The sequence below is a fragment of the Dromiciops gliroides genome, chromosome 4 (assembly GCF_019393635.1).
Source record: "Dromiciops gliroides isolate mDroGli1 chromosome 4, mDroGli1.pri, whole genome shotgun sequence".
Classification (NCBI taxonomy): domain Eukaryota; kingdom Metazoa; phylum Chordata; class Mammalia; order Microbiotheria; family Microbiotheriidae; genus Dromiciops; species Dromiciops gliroides.
The window spans coordinates 146,725,568-146,747,280 of record NC_057864.1 but is presented as its reverse complement, the minus strand read 5'-3'; the positions used below and the strand labels follow the sequence as shown (position 1 = coordinate 146,747,280).

The 21,713-nt window shown below is 38.6% G+C and overlaps 1 pseudogene; it reads right to left on the bottom strand.

The window, feature by feature from the left end:
- Nucleotides 1-20,741: 20,741 nt before the first annotated feature.
- Nucleotides 20,742-21,084, bottom strand: LOC122725627 (annotated as a pseudogene).
- Between the last annotated feature and the right edge of the window lie 629 nt (nucleotides 21,085-21,713).

Here is a 21,713-nt window from a genome sequence, read left to right as displayed (position 1 = left end):
CATAAGGAACAAATGACCTTCAGGAAAACAAGCTGTTGAATGATCCAAGTATGGTGAGAAGAGCATCCCCACTTCAGAGATGACAAGGTGCTGAAGTAGCTATGAGCCTGAAAACTGAGGGTGACTTCCCAGAAGGAGTATTGGGGTTAGGACATCTGCCATGAATGACAATGATATGTAGTATAAAAGATAAAATGAACAGAAAGTAGCCGCTATGCATTCATATGGTAGTGGAAAGGACACTAGAGTGGGAAATCTGGTGGGACCACAATAAGAAAAGCAATGCAAGTTCAAGTTAGGTCAAGCATCAACAAAAAGAATGAAATCATTGAGGACTAGGAGGAAAGTTAGGAACTAACCAAGGAATAGAGGTGAGAACAAAAAATAACACTGTATTTCAATTACATGAAATTGCAAAGCTCTTTAAACAACAAAATCAATACTGCTAGGATTAGAAAGGAAGTTGTCTCTTGGGGGAAGAAGGCAGCCTATGGATCAAATATTTCTGATAATACTCTGATATCCAAGATATGTATAGAGCATTGACCAAGAAAACAAAATGAAAGGCATTTCCTAAAGGTTAAGTAGTCAAAGGTTATGAAGAAATAGTTCTCAAAAGAAATTATTAATAGCTATTTGAAAGATTTCTCCAAATTGTTAATAAAAGAAATGCAAATTAAAACAGCACTTATATTTTACCTCATACCCAGGAAATTGTCAAAGATGAAAAAAGATGGAAATACTCAGTGTTTGAGACATTGTATAAAGTCAGACACATCAATAAGCTTGATTTTGCTGTGGATTGGTGCAACCATTTGGAAAAATGACATGGAATTATGCTTATAAAAAGACTAAAATGTTATTGATCTAGAACCAGAAAGAACATCAGAGGTGATCTATTCTAGTCCTCCCATTTTATAGAAAAAGAAACTGAAGCCCATGGAAGTTAAGTGACTTAACCATAGTCACATAGATATTAAATGGCCGAAATAAAATTTGAATCCAGGTCCTCTGACTGTAGTGTATCTCCATAAAGTAGAGATATTGCTGCTAAACATATGCCCAGAGGAAGTCTTAGACAGGAATAAAAAATCATATATGATACCAAAATATTTATAATGATACTTTTTGTGGTAGGAAAGGTCTTGGTGACAAAGTGCTTATTTTTTTTTTAATTAATAAAGTATTTTATTTTTTTTCCGTTACATGTAAAGACAGTTCTCAACTTTTGTTTATACAAGCTTTACAATTTCAGATTTTTCTCCCTGCCTCCCCTCCCTCCCCCCTCCCTTAGACAGCAGGTAATCTGATATAGGTTTTATATATATATATATATAAATATAAATATATATATATACACACACACACATAATAACATTAAACATATTTCTGCATGACAAAGTGCTTATTAATTAAGGAATAGCTAAACAGATTTCAGTACACAAATATAATGAAATATTGCTGTGCTATAATTGATGATGAATATGAAGAATTAAGAGGAGCATAGGAAGATGTGGAGAGCAGGAAGCATGTCATAATGAATTCATAAAGGGACCTTTGGGTTTCCTCCCAGGTCTGAGTCTTTGATCCCATAGTCCTTGTGCATTCTTCCCCGATGTCTTGTGTGTCTCTGTCCCTTATGTAACAGAGGCATCATTAATCATCTATTCAGAGTCACTTCTTCCCTTTTCATAAAAAACACAATATCTAAAATGGCAAAGGAAAGGCAGTAAGCTCTCAGAACACATGACACAACTGCTCCAAAAAAACCTCCAAATAATGCCATAGGACAATTCCTGGATCAGAAGAACCCACAAAAGAACAGGCTAAAATTATTTTCTAACCAAAGATGGCTTAGAAGGTTGGCAGTAGGAGGCTTCCATGCTGGGTCAAGAGTGGAGCCCAACCCAGAGGTCACACTGACACAGATCCAGTCCCAGGTAGGCCTCACCAGAGAAAGTGACCCCCAGAGCCTCTGAATCAGCAGCAGCACCAGTGTCATCTGGAACTAGACTCATGGTCTGGTGAGAGGGCTGAGGGGATAGCTAGGGGGAGATTATAGGGGTCTCTGATGGTGCTGAGGCAGAATTTTGGTGTTTCACCCCTGCTGGGAACCAGGAAGTAGGTTTGAGTGGCAGTGGCCCAGGTAGGGGAGGGGAGCAGGCTCTTCAGAGCTAACAACCATAGCACACAAAGTTTTTCTGTCTAGTTAATTAGCAAGGTGGGGGGCAGCTAGGTGGCGCAGTGGATAGAGCACCGGCCCTGGAGTCAGGAGTACCTGAGTTCAAATCGGACCTCAGACACTTAACACACACATACTAGCTGTGTGACCCTGGGCAAGTCACTTAACCCCAATTACCTCACTAAAAAAAAAAAAATTAGCAAGTTGGCCTGTGATTATCTATGGACCAGAGAACAAGCCAGGTCAGTAAAGAAATTGCCCCTCCTTAAACACCACCTTAGACCCCACTGAAGCTTGGGACAGTACATCCTGGGAGCAGTGCCCCACTTTGTGAAGAAGTTAAAAGTCAAGTAAAAACACAATATCTGTTTTCAAGTTCCAGTTCCTTCATTTGTTAGGAATATGATCTTACATAGTTACTTAAACAGTTTCCTTATCTGTAAAATGGGATCATAGAATTAGAAGTAGGTTGGGAAGGAGGAAGAGTAGACAACATAAGGCAATTTATAGAATTGAAATGATGAATGTCATCAAAAGTTATTGGTGAAAAAAAGGGCAAATAAAAGTAAGGTATAATAATGACAAGATGTGTATAGTATAAGCCCTCACTCTTCAGACCTTTTTTACTAAACTTGGATTCTTAGTCCTAAAAGAGCTTTACTGAAACCACAGTGAACACTAATAATACGAGAAATGGAAATGAAAACAACACTAAGGTTTCACTGCATACCCTGCAAATTGGAAAAATGCCCCCAAAATGACAATAGTAAATGTGGAATGTAAATTATCATTATCATTATGATTACTTTTGCCCTCATCCAAGCATTCTCCTGGCCAGAAGTGTGATTCTATGTAACACCTGCATGACATGCCTGACATGAGCTCCCGCTTCCTCTCTAAGCTAACTTATTTATCTCAACTTGCCCTTATATTGGCCTGTCTGGATTACTAGAGAAGAAGGCATCATATGGCTACAACTCAAACTCTTGTATGGTCCTAGGGGTAATATTGCCATGGGGAAATGTATTCACCCTACATGCTACAATGGGCAACTAGGTGGCAAATAGGATAGAGTTCTGGGCTTGGACTCACCTTACTAAATTCAAATCTGGCTTCAAATACTTACTACCTGTGTGACCCTGGGCAAGTCACTTAACTCTATTTGCCTCAGTTTCTTCATCTGTAAAATGAGATGGAGAAGGAAATGACAATGGGATCACAAAGAGCTGGATATAACCAAACTACAAAAATTTGCCACGATATCCACAATTTTGTGCTTCCAATCTACACAAAACCAGTCATTCACAATGACACCATTAATTCATCCATAAACCACTGGTGTTATCATAAAATAAAATCAATAATAGACACATCAAAATCTATACATAAACATAAGTCACACTCACCCAACAATGAGTATAGTGTCTGTGGGAGAAGAGTGGGCAAAAGATTTGCAGAAACCCAACAAGCAGACACATGATTGAGGCTAATTTATATACTTGGGCCACCTTCCTAACTCTGAACTGATGTCCTTGAGGTCCTTGGTCCAACACGAATAATTGGCATTGCACCAAATCATTTCTTTGCTAATTGATCCTCTTTGGGATGGTGACAAATTCTTTTTGCTCACCATTACCCTTACTAGGGCAATGTGACAGTGTTACAGTATTGAAATGATAAGGAATTCCCTTAAGCCAGATACCTGCAAAACTCCTTGGGTAGGCTCTCAGGCCAATCCAGACAAATCCAACTTTTCTTCACTCATCTGGATGGTGTCATTTGATCAGCTTTCAGTATCTTGTTCAGCAAAGCTGAGCTTATAGCAAAGCCTGTCTTTTTGTCAACTTTTCCTTCTTAAAGGAGGAGACAATAAGAGAATAACAAGAAATTTATGGGCAAATGAAGGATAATTAACTGCAGCAAAGTTCTGCTCCCTCATTCAGAAGAATCACAGACTTTCCATAGTCAAAGTACAAATTAATGTTGTTGTGCATCCTCCTAAATTCATCATCTGAAGCTTCCCTTCCTGTAGGCTGACACTACTACTAGTAACTTCTCACTCAGTTCCTGCTCCTTTATTAATTGCACCTGTTAGCCTTTCTCCTGAGGGGTTCTTCAGACCTCTCAGGAAGTCAACTTATCACCTCCTTTCTCTCTTTTTTTTGTGAGGCAATTGGAGTTAAGTGACTTGCCCAGGGTCACACAGCTAGTAAGTGTCAAGTGTCTGAGGCCAGATTTGAACTCAGGTCCTCCTGAATCCAGGGCTGGTGCTCTATCCACTGAGCCACCTAGCTGCCCCATCACCTCCTTTATCAATGATATGATCACCCTTATGCAGAAAACTAACAAAATCTACCTGTTAGTTATGAAGTGAATAATCTAATTATTTCATACCCCCCAGTTATTTTATTTAACCCAGTTAGTTTTAACCTCTCAAACTCTAAAAGTTATAGGCAGATAAGCTGAAGGACTACAGTGCCCCACAGCCTCAGTCATTTCTCTGTCTTCAAAAAGGTTCTCTAAGTTCTCTGTCCAGTCCTCTTCATAGTGTGTCATTTCTGTCTAAAACTTTACACTTGAATTTTTTTCATAAGTAAAAAGTTTTTTTCTTACTTTTATACAACCTAACTGTTCCCATAAAAGGGCTGTTACCTTATATCCTTTGAAAACTGATTTAATTATTTTTCTTTAAACTCAAGTTCATTTTCTGCCTTCTAAAAGTTTAATAATTAATAATTGCTGTCATTTATCATTTTAAGGCTTGCAAAGCACTTTACACATGCGAACTTATTTAGTCATTTCATGCCTCCTTTCAGTAATTAGACTACTCATATAAGAAAGGGACAGTCCCTTGTGCTTAGTTGTGAGGGCTACTTGATACACAAGCTCAGGTACTCTTACTCCAATTGGATTTCTGCTTAAGGCTTGAATTTACCTCTGGTAACATGTTTGCTCTTTGGACTGATCTTTAACTTCCTGACAATGCTTTCCTGTGTCTGATCAATTTAACTGTTCCTATTTTGTACTTTTTCATTGCCCCTTCCTATAATGCCCCATGATTTATTGGCCTGGCCACTTGACTCCAATTCTACAAACATTTATTAAACACAATCTTGACCAATAGCTAGGTGTGCAACATATGAAGGAAAATTACAGAGCTTCCAATACTAAGGAGTTTAAAGTTTGATTAGTTATATTTACTCCCTTCTATATTTCATCTCTACATTGCTCCTTGTTTTAGAGGAATTCTAATTATATCTTAATCTCTTCTCTAGTCTTCTACTTGGGGAGGAATAGATGTGAAAGAGGGGAGTATTTCAATAGCTGTTCCAGACCTGTCCCTGGTTTTTGGCTACTCTCTATCATCTGTTTGCAACGCTACTACACCTGTAATAAATTAACCTTTTATCAGTAATTGCTCCAAGCTAAGCCATTCTACCCTCCCCTGGAAGGAATTAGTTAATTAAGGACAGGTTTGGACCTTATAAGTTTATGCCGTCAAGAACTAAAGGTGAGGTAAGGAGAAACCCTTTTGAAAAGTTTTTCTTGGGGTCCTGAGATTTAAACTTAAAACATTGCATATGGCCAATCCCTACTCATTGGACTTAGGACAGAAATTGAAAAGGTAAGATTGAAAATAATCAGGGAGAGTCAGAGTCAGTGTTTATGTATCACAGTAGAAAGTTACATACAGCAATGAAAAGGATTAATGGCAATTTGCCTCTATGCAGCTTTAAAAAACAAAAAACAAAAAACAAGCTTTATAGTTTCATAGAAATTTGGGCCTATCCTATCCCTTATCTGGTTTTTGGATGGTAACCCAATAAGTAGGCTATTGATGTCCAAACTTAAGGCCAGAAAATTCTTGTTCTCTGGAAGAAAGAAGGCATATTAGTATGGTAGCCAGAAAGATATGTCTCCTTGAGCAAGAAACAGAGAAGAAAAAGGAAAGAGAATATTTAAATGGCATCTCTGAAAAAGAGGAGGCATTTCTGTTCCTTGGACATATGGCTTGAAAAATCTTTCTAGAGAGTCAGAAATTATATATTGCAGTACAGTGCTGTCTAATAAACTGACAACACCCTGAGGACAGCAGGGGAAAGAGGAAAACTCTTCATACAACCCAACCTCTGTAGAACCCACTGATAGAGAAGGAGATAGATGAGAGAAAGAAGAAAATTGTTCACACTTGCCATGTATTGTTGTTGTTGTTTTTAATCACAAATAGACATCTAGGGGTTTATGTAGGTCTTTTCCAGGTATTTCTGATAACATCCTGTTCATCATAACTTTTATATAGTACCATGTACATTATAACCATGTACTGTGTAGTCCAGTACCATGTGCAATGTAGCCATGTACCATGTAGCCGTGTACCATGTAGTACAGTATCATGTACAGTGTAGCCTTGTACCACGTACTGTGTAACCCTGTGCTGTGTAGCCCAATACCATGTAGCCCAGTACCGTGTAGCCCAATACTGTGTACCGTGTAGCCATGTACCATGTAGCCCAGTACCGTGTACCATGTAGCTGTTTAGCATGTAGCTTATTACCATGTACCATGTAGCCCAGTACCAAGTACCGTGTAGATGTGTACTGTGTAGACCAGTACCGTGTACCATGTAGCCATGTACCATGTAGCCCAGCACCATGTACCATGTAGCCGTATACTGTGTAGCCCAATACCGTGTACTGTGCAGACCTGTACCATGTAGCACAGTACCATGTACCATGTAGCCCTGTACCATGTACTATGTAGCTGTGTTCCATGTACCATGTAGCATGTAGCTCAGTACCATGTACAGTGTAACCCAGTACCATGTACAGTGTAGCAGTGAACCATGTAGCCCATTACCATGTACCATGTAGCCATGTACCATGTAGCCCAGGACAGTGTACCATGTAACTGTGTACAGTGTAGCCCAGTACTGTGTAGCCCAGAACCGTGTACCATGTAACAGTGTACCGTGTAGCCCAGCAACGTGTATCTTGTACCATGTTGCCCAGTACCATGTACCGTATACCACAGTACCATGTACCATGTAGCCCAGCACCATGTAGCCCTGTACCAAGTAGCCAGTATAATGTAGCTGTGCACTGTGTAGCCCAGTACCGTGAACTGTGTTAACCTGAACCATGTAGACCAGTACTGTGTAGCCCAGTACCGTGTACCATGTAGCCATGTACCATTTAGCCCAATTCTGTGTAAAGTGTAGCTGTGTACAGTGTAGCCCTGTACCATGTAGCTATGTCCGGTGTAGCCATGTAGTCATGTACCATGTATCTATCTACCACGAAGCTGTGTATCACACATCTAGCTATGTAGGTGTATAGCCATGTCCCATGTACCATGTAGCCCAGTACCATGTGCAGTATAGCCATGTACCATGTGGCCCAGTACCGTGTACAGTATAGCCATGTACCGTGTAGCCCAGTACCATGTGCAGTGTAGCCATGTACCATGTAGTCCAGTACTGTGTAGCCCTGTACCATGTAGCCCTGTACTGTGTAGCCCAGTACCGTGTAGCCCAGTACCGTGTAGCCCAGTACCTTGTAGCTCTGTATGGTATAGCCATGTAGCCATATATCTATCTACTACATAGCTGTGTATCACACATCTTGCTATGTAGGTGTACAGCCATGTACTGTATAGCCATGTACCATGTACCGTGGAGCCCAGTACTGTGTACAGTGTAGCCGTGTACCATGTAGCTGTGTAGTAGTGTACCATGTGTCTTGTAGCCATGAGCCGCATAGCCGTGTGCCATGTAGCCATGAGCAACCATTGAAATTGAAGGTTCCTTTATTATCACTAAGTATTATGGATGCCATATTTTGGCCTTTGTAGCTCATTCCAACTCAATTTTACAAGCATATACCAGCATTTTACACTCATAGCCATGTAACCATGTAGGTGTGTAGTCATGAACGTGAGTAGCTGTGAAGGCTTGTAGCCATGAAGGCAGGTAGGTATGTAGGCAGGCCTATATACATACTGTGGGATTGGGGAATCAAAGGAATTTGCTTTTCACTGTCCCCTTCCAAAATCTGCAATCCCTTCTTTTGCCCCTCCCTCTTTATCCCATTCCCCTCCTATTTTCCTTCAGGGTTAGGTAGATTACTCCTCCCAATTGTGTGTTATTCCCTCCTTGAGCCAATTCTGATGAGATTAAGGACTTTGAACCTATTCTAATGAGTGTTAGGCTCATTTATTGCCCATTTTAAATAGATTACTCCTCCCAATTGTGTGTTATTCCCTCCTTGAGCCAACTCTGATGAGATTAAGGATTTTGAGACTATTCTAATGAGTGTAATGAGTTATTCTGAGCCTGTTCTAATGAGTTACTGCCCTGATCCTCTACCATCTCTTCCCCCACTCCATAAGCCTGTTTCTTTTTTTTCCTCATCCCCCTCCCCCAGTGCATTCCTCTCACCCCTCAATTTTACCCTAAAGATGTCATCATGGGAAATGAAGTGACACAGTGGACAAAGCATCCACTCTGGACCCAGGAGGACCACAGTCCTAATGATGCCTCAGACAGGAGGCAACAGTATCTGTTGAGATGATCATGATGTTTATTGTTCTTGTTATTCATGTGATCAATTATGTTGATAATTTTCTTAATTATTGACATGTGAGCTGAACTTTGAGAAAACTAAGGATCATAAGAAGTACAGGTGAGAAAGGGAGTGCTTTCCAATGTAAGGGGCTAAAATTCTAGCTTGTCTGTCTAAAATATCTAATGAGTGGTTGCCATTTTATTAAGAATAAGAATTTGGTGAAGAGAGAGAGGCCTAGATGACTACATCTATCTATCTATCTCAAGGAGTGCTCATTTTAGCTCCACTCTCCATGAGAATCCCCACAGAAAAAAAGTGAGCCACAGCTCCTTCATCCCACAAACCTCCTGTGAAACTGGAACATTCCATCCTCTACCATCTCCAACCTAATTGGCTGGTAGTCTTGATTGACAGTACCCATGAGCAAACGTCACTTCCTGATGCCAAGGTAAGCCACATGGCTTGCCCTCTGACATCTCCTCATGGCAGAGCTTTCCTACAGTAACTCTCCAGCAGGTGGTGTCATTCCAATCGTTATAACAAGGTTGTCATTAACTGTATACAGATCTTCTCGCAAGTGTTCATCTAGTTTCTGCTTAGAGATATCTAATTTTTTACAACTCATCACCTATTGAGATAGACTACTCCACTTTCTAAATTAATCAGAAGTTTTCCCTTATATTAAAGTGGTATTCTGTGTTTTGGGGAGGGGAAGGGAGAGGGAAGGAAGCACTGGCTTTATAATCAAATAATTTGGATTCAAATTTTGCTTCTGTTAAACAGTGATCTATAGTAAATCTATTATATGAAGGGATAAGTTAGACTAGCTAGCCTTTAAAGCTCTTTCACTTTCTAAATCTATGATGCTATGATCTTCGAAGGCTAAATTTGGCTTTTGACAACTTCTACTCCATGCTCCTAGTTCTATGCAGTAGGGTCAAGCAGTAAAAGTAGAATCTTTGGTGCACACTTAATAGAGTATCAAAACTGTGTCAACAGGGGGCAGCTAGGTGGCGCAGTGGGTAGAGCACTGGCCCTGGATTCAGGAGGACCTGAGTTCAAATCCAGCCCCAGACACTTGACACTTACTAGCTGTGTGACCCTGGGCAAGTCACTTAACCCTCATTGCCCTGCCCCCCCCCCAAAAAAAAACCCCAAATAAACACATTTTTTAAAAAATGTGTCAACAACTATATAGAACTTCCCTCCCTCACAGCTTGGTAAGCCTCTCAGAAAATTTACCACCAATGGGGATGATCTAGGGACTGAGTCTAGGATCTTTAGACCAGAAATCACAGGTTCTGATTCCTAATCTTTTGCCTTAGTAGCATTTTCATCACCTGTTTGCATATTAGATGTTGTAGCTACATAACCCCTAGATGTCCATTTGAGATTAAAAACAACAACAGCAATGCATGACAGGTGTGAACAATTTTCTTCTTTCTCTCATCCATCTCCCTCTCTATAAGTGGATTGTATGGAGGTTGGCTTCTATGGAGGGTTTTCCTCATTCCCCTGCTGTCCTCAGGGTGTTGTCAGCTTATTAGATAGCACTGTACTGCAATATATAATTTCTGACTCTCTAGAAAGATTTTTCAAGCCGTATCACCAGGGAACACAAATGCATCTTCTTGGTCAGAGCTGCCATTTAAATATTCTCTTTCCCTTTGCTTTTCTGTTTCTTGCTCAAGGAGATATATTTTTCTGGCTACCATGCTAATATGCCTTCTTCCTTCCAGAGCACAAGAATTTTCCGGCCTTCAGTTGGGACATCAATAGCCTACTTATTGGGTTACCATCAAAAAAACAGTAAAGGGATAGGATAGGCCCAAATTTCTATGATATTATAAAGCTTGGTTTAAAAAAAAAAGCTGCAGAGAGGCAAATTTCCATTAATCCTTTTCATTGCTATATGTAACATTCTAAGTGATACATAAACTCACTCTGACTCTCCCTGATTGTTTTCAATCTTACCTTTTCAATTTCTGTCCTAAATCCACTGAGTAGGGATTGGCCATATGCAATGTTTTAAGTTTAAATCTCAAGACCCCAAGAAAAAACTTTTCAAAAGGGTTGCTCCTTACCTAACTTTTAATTCTTGGAGGCATAAACTTGTAAGGTCCAGACATGTTCTTAAATTAACTAATTCCTTCCAGGGCAGGGTAGAATAGCTTAGCTTGGAGCAATTTCTGAAAAAAAGTTAATTTGTTACAGGTGTAGTAGTGTTGCAAACAGATGATAGGGAGTAGACAAGAACCAGGGACAGGTCTGGAACAGCTATTGAAATACTCCCCTCTTTCACATCTATTCCTCCCCAAGTGGAAGACTAAAGAAGAGATTAAGATACAATTAGAATTCCTTTAAAACAAGGAGCAATGTAGAGATGAAATATAGAAGGAAGTAAATATAATTAATCAAACTTTAAGCTTCTTAGAATTGGAAGCTGTGTGGGGTTTTTTTTTCCTTCATATGTTGCACACACCTAGCTGTTGGCCCAGATTGTGGTTAATAAATGTTTATTGAGGGGCAGCTAGGTAGTGCAGTGGATAGAGCACTGGCTCTGGAGTCAGGAGGACCCGAGTTCAAATCCTACTTCAGACACTTGACATTTACTAGCTGTGTGACCTTGGGCAAGTCACTTAACCCCAATTGTCTCACTAAAAAAAATTGTAGAATTGTAGAATGGGAGTCAAGTGGCCAGGCCAATGGGGCATTATTGAAAGGGGCAATGAAAGTTACAAAACAGAAGCAGATTAGATTTGTTAGAAACAGTGAAAGCATCGTCAGGAATTTAGAGGTCAGTCCAAGGAGCAAACATGTTACCAGAGTTAAATTCAAGCCTTAAGCATAAATCCAGTTGGAGTCAGAGTACTTGAGCATGTGTATCAAGTAGCCTTCACAAATAAGCACAAGGTCCTGCCCCATTCTTATATGAGTAGTCTAGTTACTGAAAGGACGCATGAAATGATTACATAACTTCACATGTGTAAAGTGCTTTGCAAACCTTAAAACGATAAATAAATGACAGCTATTATTTTTATTAAACTTTTAGAAGGCAGAAAATGAACTTGGGTGTAAAGAAAAAGAATTAAATCAATTTTCAAAGGATATAAGGTAATAGCCCTTTTATGGAAATAATTAGGTTATATAAAAGTAACAGAATAAAACTTTTACTTATGAAAAAATTCAAGTGTAAAGTTTTTGACAGAAATGACAGACACTATGAAGAGGACTGAACAGAGAACTTAGAGGACCTTTTTGAAGACAGAGAAATGACTGAGGCTGTGGGGGATTGTAGTCCTTCAGCTTATCTGCAAATAACTTCTCTTAGAGTTTGAGAGTTTAGAACTAACTGGGTTAAATAGAATAACTGGGGAGTATGAAATAATTAGATTATTAACTTCATAACTAACAGGTAGATTTTGTTAGTTTTCTGCATAAGGGTGAGCATATCGTTGAGAAAGGAGGTGCTAAATTGACTTCCTGAGAGATCTGAAGAACCCATCAGGAGAAAGGCTAACAGGTACAGTTAATAAGGGAGCAGGAAATGAGTGAGAAGCTAGTAGTAGTAGCATCAGTCTACAGGAACAGAAGCTTCAGATGATGAACTTAGGAGGATGCACAACAACATTAATTTGTACTTTGACTGTGGAAAGTCTGTGATTCTTCTGAATGAGGGAGCAGAACTTTGCTGCAGTTAATTATCCTTCATTTGCCCATAAATTTCTTGTTATTCTCTTATTGTCTCCTTCTCCTTTAAGAAGGAAAAGTAGACAAAACTGAACAAGTATACTTGCTGAACAAGATACTGAGAGCTGATCAAATGACACCATCCAGATGAGTGAAGAAAAGATTGATTTGTCTGGATTGGCCTGAGAGCCAACCTGAGGAGTTTTGCAGGTATCTGGCTTAAGGGAATTCCTTATCATTTCAATAGTGTAACACTGTCACATTGCCCTAGTAAGGGTAATGGTGAGCAAAAAGAATTTGTCACCATCCCAAAGAGGATCAATTAGCAAAGAAATGATTTGGTGCAATGCCAATTATTCGTGTTGGACCAAGGACCTCAAGGACATCAGTTCAGAGTTAGGAAGGTAGCCCAAGTATATAAATTAGCCTCAATCATGTGTCTGCTTGTTGGGTTTCTATAAATATTTTGCCCACTCTCCCCCACAGACACTATGCTCATTGGTGGGTGAGTGTGACTTATCTTTATGTATAGATTTTGATGTATCTGTTATTGATTTTATTTTATGATAACATCAATGGTTTATGGATGAGTTAATGGTGTCATAGTGAATAACTGTTTTTATAGACTGGAAGCACAAAATTGTGGATATCGTGGCAAATTTTTGTTGTTTGGTTATATGTGATAGATGAGATTTAGCTGATACTCAGGGGCCCACCTGGAGATTACTAGATTGTAATTTTATATATATATATATGTTTGAGTATGAGTTATATTGTGAAGAACTCTGTGTTTCATTTAATCATTGACAATGCTATGCTAAGAATTAGTGAAAATCCAGCAGTTCAACAGCTAAAGAACTGAGTCTAAAGAACCAGAGTCCAGACCAGAGTTCAGTTTTCTGGATGACATCCCACCACTCCAAGAAGACAAGATCTCAAAGACTTTGAATGAACAGTTTCATTTTGTTGTTTTTCTTTTTCCCTTCTGTTATCATATACACCATTTGTAATATTCTCTGCAGAGGCCCTTCCTCTGCCGGCCAGTGTCAAAGCACTGGTTCATGAGGGACCGCATCTCGGGACAAAATTTCCTCTTTTGTCTTTTCTTATATTGTTATTTATATATTGTTTGTTAGCATAGGGTGTGTTTCATCAAGGAACACCTTGTTCCTCAAAGAAACAAAGGGGCAAGATAATGGAATGTGATAGATTAGATTTAGGAGATACTCAGGGGCCCACCTAGAGATTACTAGATTGTAAGCACATCTGGCTGGTACTTAAGGGTACTTAAGAATGCATTGTTCTCAGAAGCTTAAAAACTTTGAACTTTACATTGATACCACCTTCAGGTCCAGGGAACCAATGAATTTGAATGACACTAGCCAATCAGCTTGAAGAACCTCCCATTTCTGGGAGGGGAACATGAAGGAGGAAGTAGACACTGGTGAGAGGCTTCTTCCTCTTTTGGAGTGAGACTTTAGCGTGATGGCAGAGGACTTCAGAAGTGAGAGGTTTAGGAAGGTGAGGATTTCCAGGCTATAAGAAATCTGTTCTCAATCTTTCTCTTTCTTTTACTATCTTTCAATAAACCCTTAAAAAACCCTAAACTCATTAATCAGTGATTTTAGTCGGTTTCCAAAAAAAACTGGGGGGACAGATTAGAACCCATATGTAGAATTTTAAATTACACAGTATACAGCTTACGGGTGAAACAGTCACTACATTCTTGGCAGAATTGCCTTAGCAACACCACCACCACCACCATCTCAGCAGGCTTGAAGGGTTGCTTCAGCAACACCCTACTCTAGGGCTGGTCTTCCCCTTCTTCAATAAGGTATAAGAATAACATACTCAGATGAAAGTGTTGCTCAGATGAAAGTGAAGAGATCTTTGAATTAAAGACAGATGGAAAAGATTATAGAATCCATTTATTCCCACAAAAAAAAAGAGAAGAATTCCATTTACAAATTCTCTGGCAAGTAGGCATCCAGCTTCTGCTTAAATACCTCTGGTAATGAGGCAGCCCATCCTAGTATGAAACATTGTCAATGGTTAGAAATGTATCCTGTGTTTAGCAGAGATCTTCCTATCTGCTATACTTCAGCATAAGAATCTTTCTTCTTTGGATCCAAGCAGAGTAAATCTAATCCCTCTATCACATGTTGACCCCTCAAATATTTTAGGATCAATATCATGCCTAAGTCTTCTATTCTCCAGATAAAATATTCCATAGTTTCTTGGTCTGATCATTACATGCCATGATTTTAACTCATCTCAATCGATCAGGTCACCTTGCCTTGGACAAGGGCCAGATTTTCAATATCTCTTCTAAGATAGTGTACCTGGACAATATTCTAGATGTAGTCAGACCAAGGTAGAAGACAATGGAACTGTTACCTTATTCAATCTATAAACTATGTATGTTTCTGTTAATTCAGTCAAATTCAGTCAGAAAACCTTTTGTTTACTTCATTTTAAATTCCCTTAACCTGTTTTTTGTCAGTCATGTCTTCTGCATCCCATATTTGTAGAATTGACATTTATAACTCATGTGAAAGACTGTATTTATCTCTCTTTAATTTCTTCATACTGGCTTCATCCCAGCATTTTTGCATCTTGATTCTGTCATCTAATGTATTGGTGATTACTGCCCGATTCATGCTAACTGAAAATTAGATAAGCATGACATCTATGCTTTGATCCAGACCATTAATAAAAATGTTGAACAGAATAGGGCCAGTGGGGGCAGCTAGGTGGTGCAGTGGATAGAACACTGGCCCTGAAATCAGGAGTAACTGAGTTCAAATCTGGCCTCAGACACTTAACACTTACTAGCTGTGTGACCTTGGGCAAGTCACTTAACCCCAACTGCCTTACTAAAAAAGAAAAAAAAAAGAATAGGGCCAGTGACAGATATCTGTCTCAGACTGACATCACTCCATTAATCAACATTCTTTGATTTGAAGCTGGGCATGGTGAAGAAAAATGTTTTCTGTGTAAATCACACAAATCACATAGAAGGGAATTCAGCATCAAATTCACACCTAAGAATCCTTTCCATAATATCCCCAATAAGTAGTGATTGCTTCAGGAATTTGAGGGGAACTGATTGTCTCTTGTTGCTGTTCAGTTGTTTTCAGTTATATCTAAGTCTTCATGACCAAATTTGAGGTTTTCTTGGCAAAGATATTGGAATGGTTTGTGATTTCCTTTTCCAGCTCATTTTACAGATGAGGAAACTGAGACAAATAGGGGTAAGTGACTTGCCCTGGGTCACACAGATAGTAAGTATCTGAGGCTAGATTTGTACTCAGGAAGATGAATCTTCCTGACTTCAGGCCAGGCACTCCATCCACTGCACCACCTAGCTGACACTTCAATAAGTGATTTTCCCCCTTTGTATTGGACAGCAATCTGTCTTGTTGCAACTTCCTCTCATTGCTCCCATTTTTAGTCTCTGGATCCAAAAAGAACAAGTCTGTAATTCTTATTTCCCATACATGACTCTCCTACCTCTCTGCATTCTCTTTGCTTGTCATATCTATGGATAAGGGGGGAATTTAGGGCTAAACATAAGATAGAGAGCTTCACGGAATATAAAATGAATAATTTTGATTACCTTAAATTAAAATGATTTTACAGAAACAATACCAATGCAGTTAAGATTAGAAGAAGGAACAGATAAGTTAGCCAAATGTATAAGAATACAAGTCATTCTCCAATTGATAAATGGTTAAAAGATATGAACAAGCAGTTTTCAGTTGAATAAATTCAATCTCTCTATAGTCAAATAAAAATGCTCTAAATTCCTATCGACTAGAGAAATGCAAATTAAAACAACTCTGACATAATACCTTAACTCTATCAGACTAGCTAATATGATAGAAAAGGATAATGACAAATATTGCAGAGAATGTACCTCATGGGGGAGTAGTGAACTAATCCAATCATTCTAGAGAGCAATTTGTAATTATGTCCAAAGGCCTATAAAACTGTCCATACCCTTTGACCTAGCAATAACACTACCAGAATTTTTCAGAAAGAGATTAAAAACCAAAATAAAATAAACACATACACATATGTGTCGATCTGCATTCAGACTCCATTAGTTCTTTTGAGATAGAGATAGTTTTTCATCATGATTCCTTTGGAATTGTCTTAGATCATTGTATTGCTGAGAATAGATAAGTCATTTACAGTTTTACATCACATAATATTGCTATTACTATGTAAAATTTTCTCCTGGTTTACACTCTTCACTTTTTTCAGTTCATGTAAATTTTCCCAGGTTTTTCTGAAGGTATCCTGTTTGTCATTTCTTATAGCACAATAATATTCTACGATAATCATATACTAAAACTTGTTCACCTATTCCCCAATTTTTAAGCATCTCAATTTGTAATTATTTGCCATCCCAAAAAGAACTACTAAAAATTAAAAGCAATAAGTATGAATAAGCTATGTATAGGATAAATAGAATATAATTAAAAGAGGAAAGGCACGATTATTAAGAGAGATTGGGGGCAGCTAGGTGGCGCAGTGGATAGAGCACCAGCCCTGGATTCAGGAGGACCTGAGTTCAAATCTGGAAATTACTAGCTGTGTGACCCTAGGCAAGTCACAGTAAAGCAAATCCAACTGAATGAAGAAATAGAGGGCAATGTTAAATATCTTCTTGGAAAAACAGCTGACCTGGAAAATAAATCTAGGAGAGATAATTTGAAGATCATTGGAATACCTGAAAACCATGACCAAAAGAAGAGCTTAGACACTATCCTCCAAGAGATTGTGAGGGAAAATTGCCCGGATATTCTAGAAGCAGAAGCTAAAATAGAAATTGAAAGAATCCACCAAGCACCTCCTGAAAGAGATCACAAAAAGAAAACCTGCAGGAATATTATAGCCAAATTCCAGAACTCCCAGGTCAAGGAGAAAATATTGCAAGCAGCTATAAAAAAGGAATTCAAATACTGTGGAGCTCCAATAAGCATAAAGCAAGATCTAGCAGTTTCTACATTAAAGGACCAGAGGACATGGAATATGATATTCCAGAGGGCAAAGGAACTGGGACTACAGCCAAAAATCACATACCCAGCAAAAACTTTCTGGCATTTGTGATGAAAAGACCTGAACAGAATAGAAAATTTGACTTTCAGATACAAGACCCTGGAGAAGCATAAAAAGGTAAACACGGAAAAGACTTCATGAGGGATATTAAAAGATCAAACTGTTTACATTCCTACATAGGAAGATAATACTTCGAACTCATAAGAACTATCTCAGTAAAGAATTCACAGAAGACACAGGTCTGAACTGAATATGAAGGATGATATCTGTAAAGCATTTTATGTTTTGTTCTTTGTGGGGCAGATATGGTGGGGTGTCTTATGTCTAGGGACAGATTTGGGCTTGGGGCCTCCTGGGTCCAGGGCTGGTGCTTTGTTCTACTGTGCCACCTAGCTAACCCATGATGACATCTTTAAAATAGGGTTGAGGTGTAGAAGGAATAGACTTGGAGGAGGGGGAAGGGGAGAGATGGTCTGGGGAGAGGTAGCTCACATGAAGGAAACAAGAAAAAAGCTTATGGAGGGGAGGGGAAGAGGGGGAAGGAGTTGGGGTGTGAGTGAACCTTAATCTCATCAGAATTGGCTCAAAGAAGGACTAACATACATACTCGAGTAGGTATAGTAATATATTTTTGTCCTGAGGGAGGGGAGAGAGATGGGGGGGAGAAGAGAAGGAGGGAAGGGCAGATTGGGAGAGGGAGCAGTAAAAAGCAAAACACTTTCAAGGAAGGTGAAAATGTTCTGCATGAATACACAAGTATGACATATTGAATTGCTTGATTTTATAGGGAGGGTTGAGGAGGGAGAGAGGAAGAAAAATTTAGAACACAGAATTAGCTCAAAGACCTTAATCTCATCAGAGTGGGCTCATGGAGGGAATAACATTCACACCCAATTGGGAAGAGTAATTTATTTAACCCTACAGGAAAGCAGGAGGGTAAGAGGATAAGGAAGGAAAGGTTAAAAAAGGGAGTACAGAGCTGGGGAGGGGACAGTCAGAAGTAAAACACTTTTGAGGAGGAATAGATTAAAAGAAGATAGAAAATAGAGTAAATATCATGGGAAGGGAATAGGATGGAGGGAAATAGTTATTATGATTGATTATAATGGCAAAACATATGGTACCTACTTTTCTGGGCTATTTTGAAGAAAATTATTTGTCAAGTTTAAGGTACTACATACAGGTTATGATGAGCAAGATGCTATCAGAGAAACCTGGAAAGACCTACATGAACTGAAGCAGAGTGAAGTGTACTATATGCAGAGTAACAGCAATAGTATGAGATGATCTGCTGGGAAGCATGTGGTTATTGTCAGCAAGACAATGATCCAATATAACCCTGATGGACTTATGAAAATTGCAACCCATCTACAGAGAAAGAACTGATAGTATATGAAAACAGATGGAAACACATTAAAAAAATTTTTTTTCCTCTTTGATAATTCCTTAATCTGAAGTTTGGTTTTTTGTTTTTTTTACTGTTTTCTCTCACAACCTAGCAAATGTGGGAATGTTTTCCATGACTACTCATGTATAACTTATTTTGAATTGCTTGAGTTCGTGTGTGTGTGTGTGTGTGTGTGTGTGTGTGGCAATGGAGGGAGGAAGAGAGCTTGGAACACAAAGTTTTAAAAATTGATGTTAAAATTTGTTTTTTACATACATTTTGGAAAATAAAATTCTATTCAATAAAAAAACCCTATAAGGTCAATCATGACTACTTAATAATCTGAAACCTGACAGCCCCATCTACTTCTTTTCTTTTTTAGTCTCTATTACTAAACTCATCTCACCTATCTATTTATGTTAACAACTTGCTACACTCACTAATCCACCTAAAATTTTCACTTTAACATAATTTGTTTCACTTACAATAGCTTTTCATACTCATATTTTAAAATTCTTAACCAAAAATTTTCTTAGGTTTTTTTTTTTTTTGGTGAGGCAATTGGGGTTAAGTGACTTGCCCAGGGTCACACAGCTAGTAAGTGTTAAGGGTGTGAGGCCAGATTTGAACTCAGGTCCTCCTGATTCCAGGGCCAGTACTCTATCCACTGCACTACCTAGCGGCCCCTTGTTTTTTTTTTTAACATTTAAAAAAATTCTGAATTTTACAAGAGCATTTTTTTTATATATCAGAGTAGGACAGAAAAAAAAGGAATTGGCATGAAACTGCAAATTTCTATTAATTTTTTTAAAATTATGCAGTAAAATCAGCACTTTACTTTTTTTTTTTTCCAAAGAAAACTGCCTTAAGCACAAGCCCTGGATTCAGGAAGACTCGAGCTCAAATGCAGCCTCAGATATTTGACACTTACTAGCTGTGTGACCCTGGGCAAGTCACTTAACCTTCAGTGCCCTGCAAAATGAAAGGAAAGGGAAAGGAAAGGAGGAAACTGACTTTTTTTCTATTAGTAGTTGGAAAAAAAAATAACTGATGCAAAAAAAAAGTTTAGTCAGGTGAGAGGAATGAGAAGTTCTAAGAGGGATTTTGGCCACCAACAAAGAGAATGGGTAGCAGGCTTCCCTAGGAGATTAAGGAGAGTCACCACTGTAAGAGTAAGAAATAAAGAAACATTGTATATACCAAGATGCTGGAATTTGAGTTTGGACAACTCTAATTTCTGAACCATCACAGGAGTGGACATAGGGGTATGTTGTGCAGGAAAGGAACTGCTAATGGCTATCATTCACTGGACAAACTGACAAAAAGGGATTTCGAATGTTTTTCCACACGTTCAAATGTACTTTCTTAAAAACAGACAAAAAAACCTAACAACCCTATGAGACTTTCTGTAGTGATAACAAACATTAGTATAAGGAAATCATCCAATTATACAAAAAAATACTACATCTAAGCTGGGGTAGATATATTTATTTTTTGGCACAAAAGTAGCCCAATTCACAAAAGTTATCACCTTTTTTTTTTTTCTCTTTCTAGAAAGAAACAAGAAGTTAAGAATCCCCTTGAATTAGTGTCAGATATGCTGGTTTGGAGAATGAAGAAGGTTATTAAGAGTAATGTCAGAGGGACCCTGGTGTACACAGATATGCTGGACTCAGGCTGTCATTAAACAATCATAGTTGGCTTCTAAATCCTGATAAGCAAGATGATTTCTGATTTGTAAATCTCTTAAAGTAAAGTTGAGATAAATGAAAAAAGCCAGTAATCATACACTAAAATTAATAAACGGCACTTCAAAAATTAATCAAGTGAGGGCTTGAGCTTTCCACTCTGTTTACAAGACAAGGCACCCGAATTTTTTCTTTCCGCGTCTGGCTTGTAAAGCGGCTTTTGTGGCCATTTCAAAAACATCCCTCACATTGTCTTTGGTCTTTGCTGAACACTCCATATAACCAAATGCGACAATCAGATTCGCTATATCTGCCTTTTTCAGGTTTAACTGGCTCCTGCTTCGTCTTAGCCAGCTCCCGCCTCGTGTGCTCATCGTTTTGAAAATCCTTCTTGTTCCCAACCAGGATAATGGGCACGTTGGGACAGAAATGCTTCACCTCTGAGATCCATTTCTCTGGGATGTTTTCTAAACTATCAGGGCTATCAATGGAAAAACACATAAGTATAACATCATGAATAAGAGAATTAGAAAAAAACTAAAAGTGTTTGCCTCATACTTGTCTGATGGGCAAAGATGACAAAAGAAGAAAACAGTAAATGTTGATGGGACTATGGGTAGACAGGCACATTAATACACTGTGGGTGAAACTAAACTTTCCTATTGTTCTACAGGAAAATTCATAATTATTCTAAAAAAAAGCTGCTAATTCCCACATATCCTTTGACCCAATGATACTATTGCTAGTTGCATGCCCCCAAGGACATGAAGCACAGAGAGAAAAGTCCCACAGATACGCAAATATTTATTTAGCCTATTTACTAATAACATGCCCATTGACTGTGGAATGGCTGAGTAGATTATGCTATGTTAATGCAGAGAGGTACAATAGTGGATAGAGCACTGGGCTTGGAATTAGATGATCTGAGTTCAAATTTGGTCTCAGATACTTACTAGCTGTGTGACCCTGAGCAAGTCACTTAACCCCATTTACTTCAGTTTCTCATCTGTAAAAATGAGCTGGAGAAGGAAATGGCAAACTCTTCCAGTATCTTTGCCAAGAAAACCCTAAATGGGGTCACAAAGAGTTGGACACAACTGAAATTATTGAACAATAACAAAATGGAAAGTTATGAC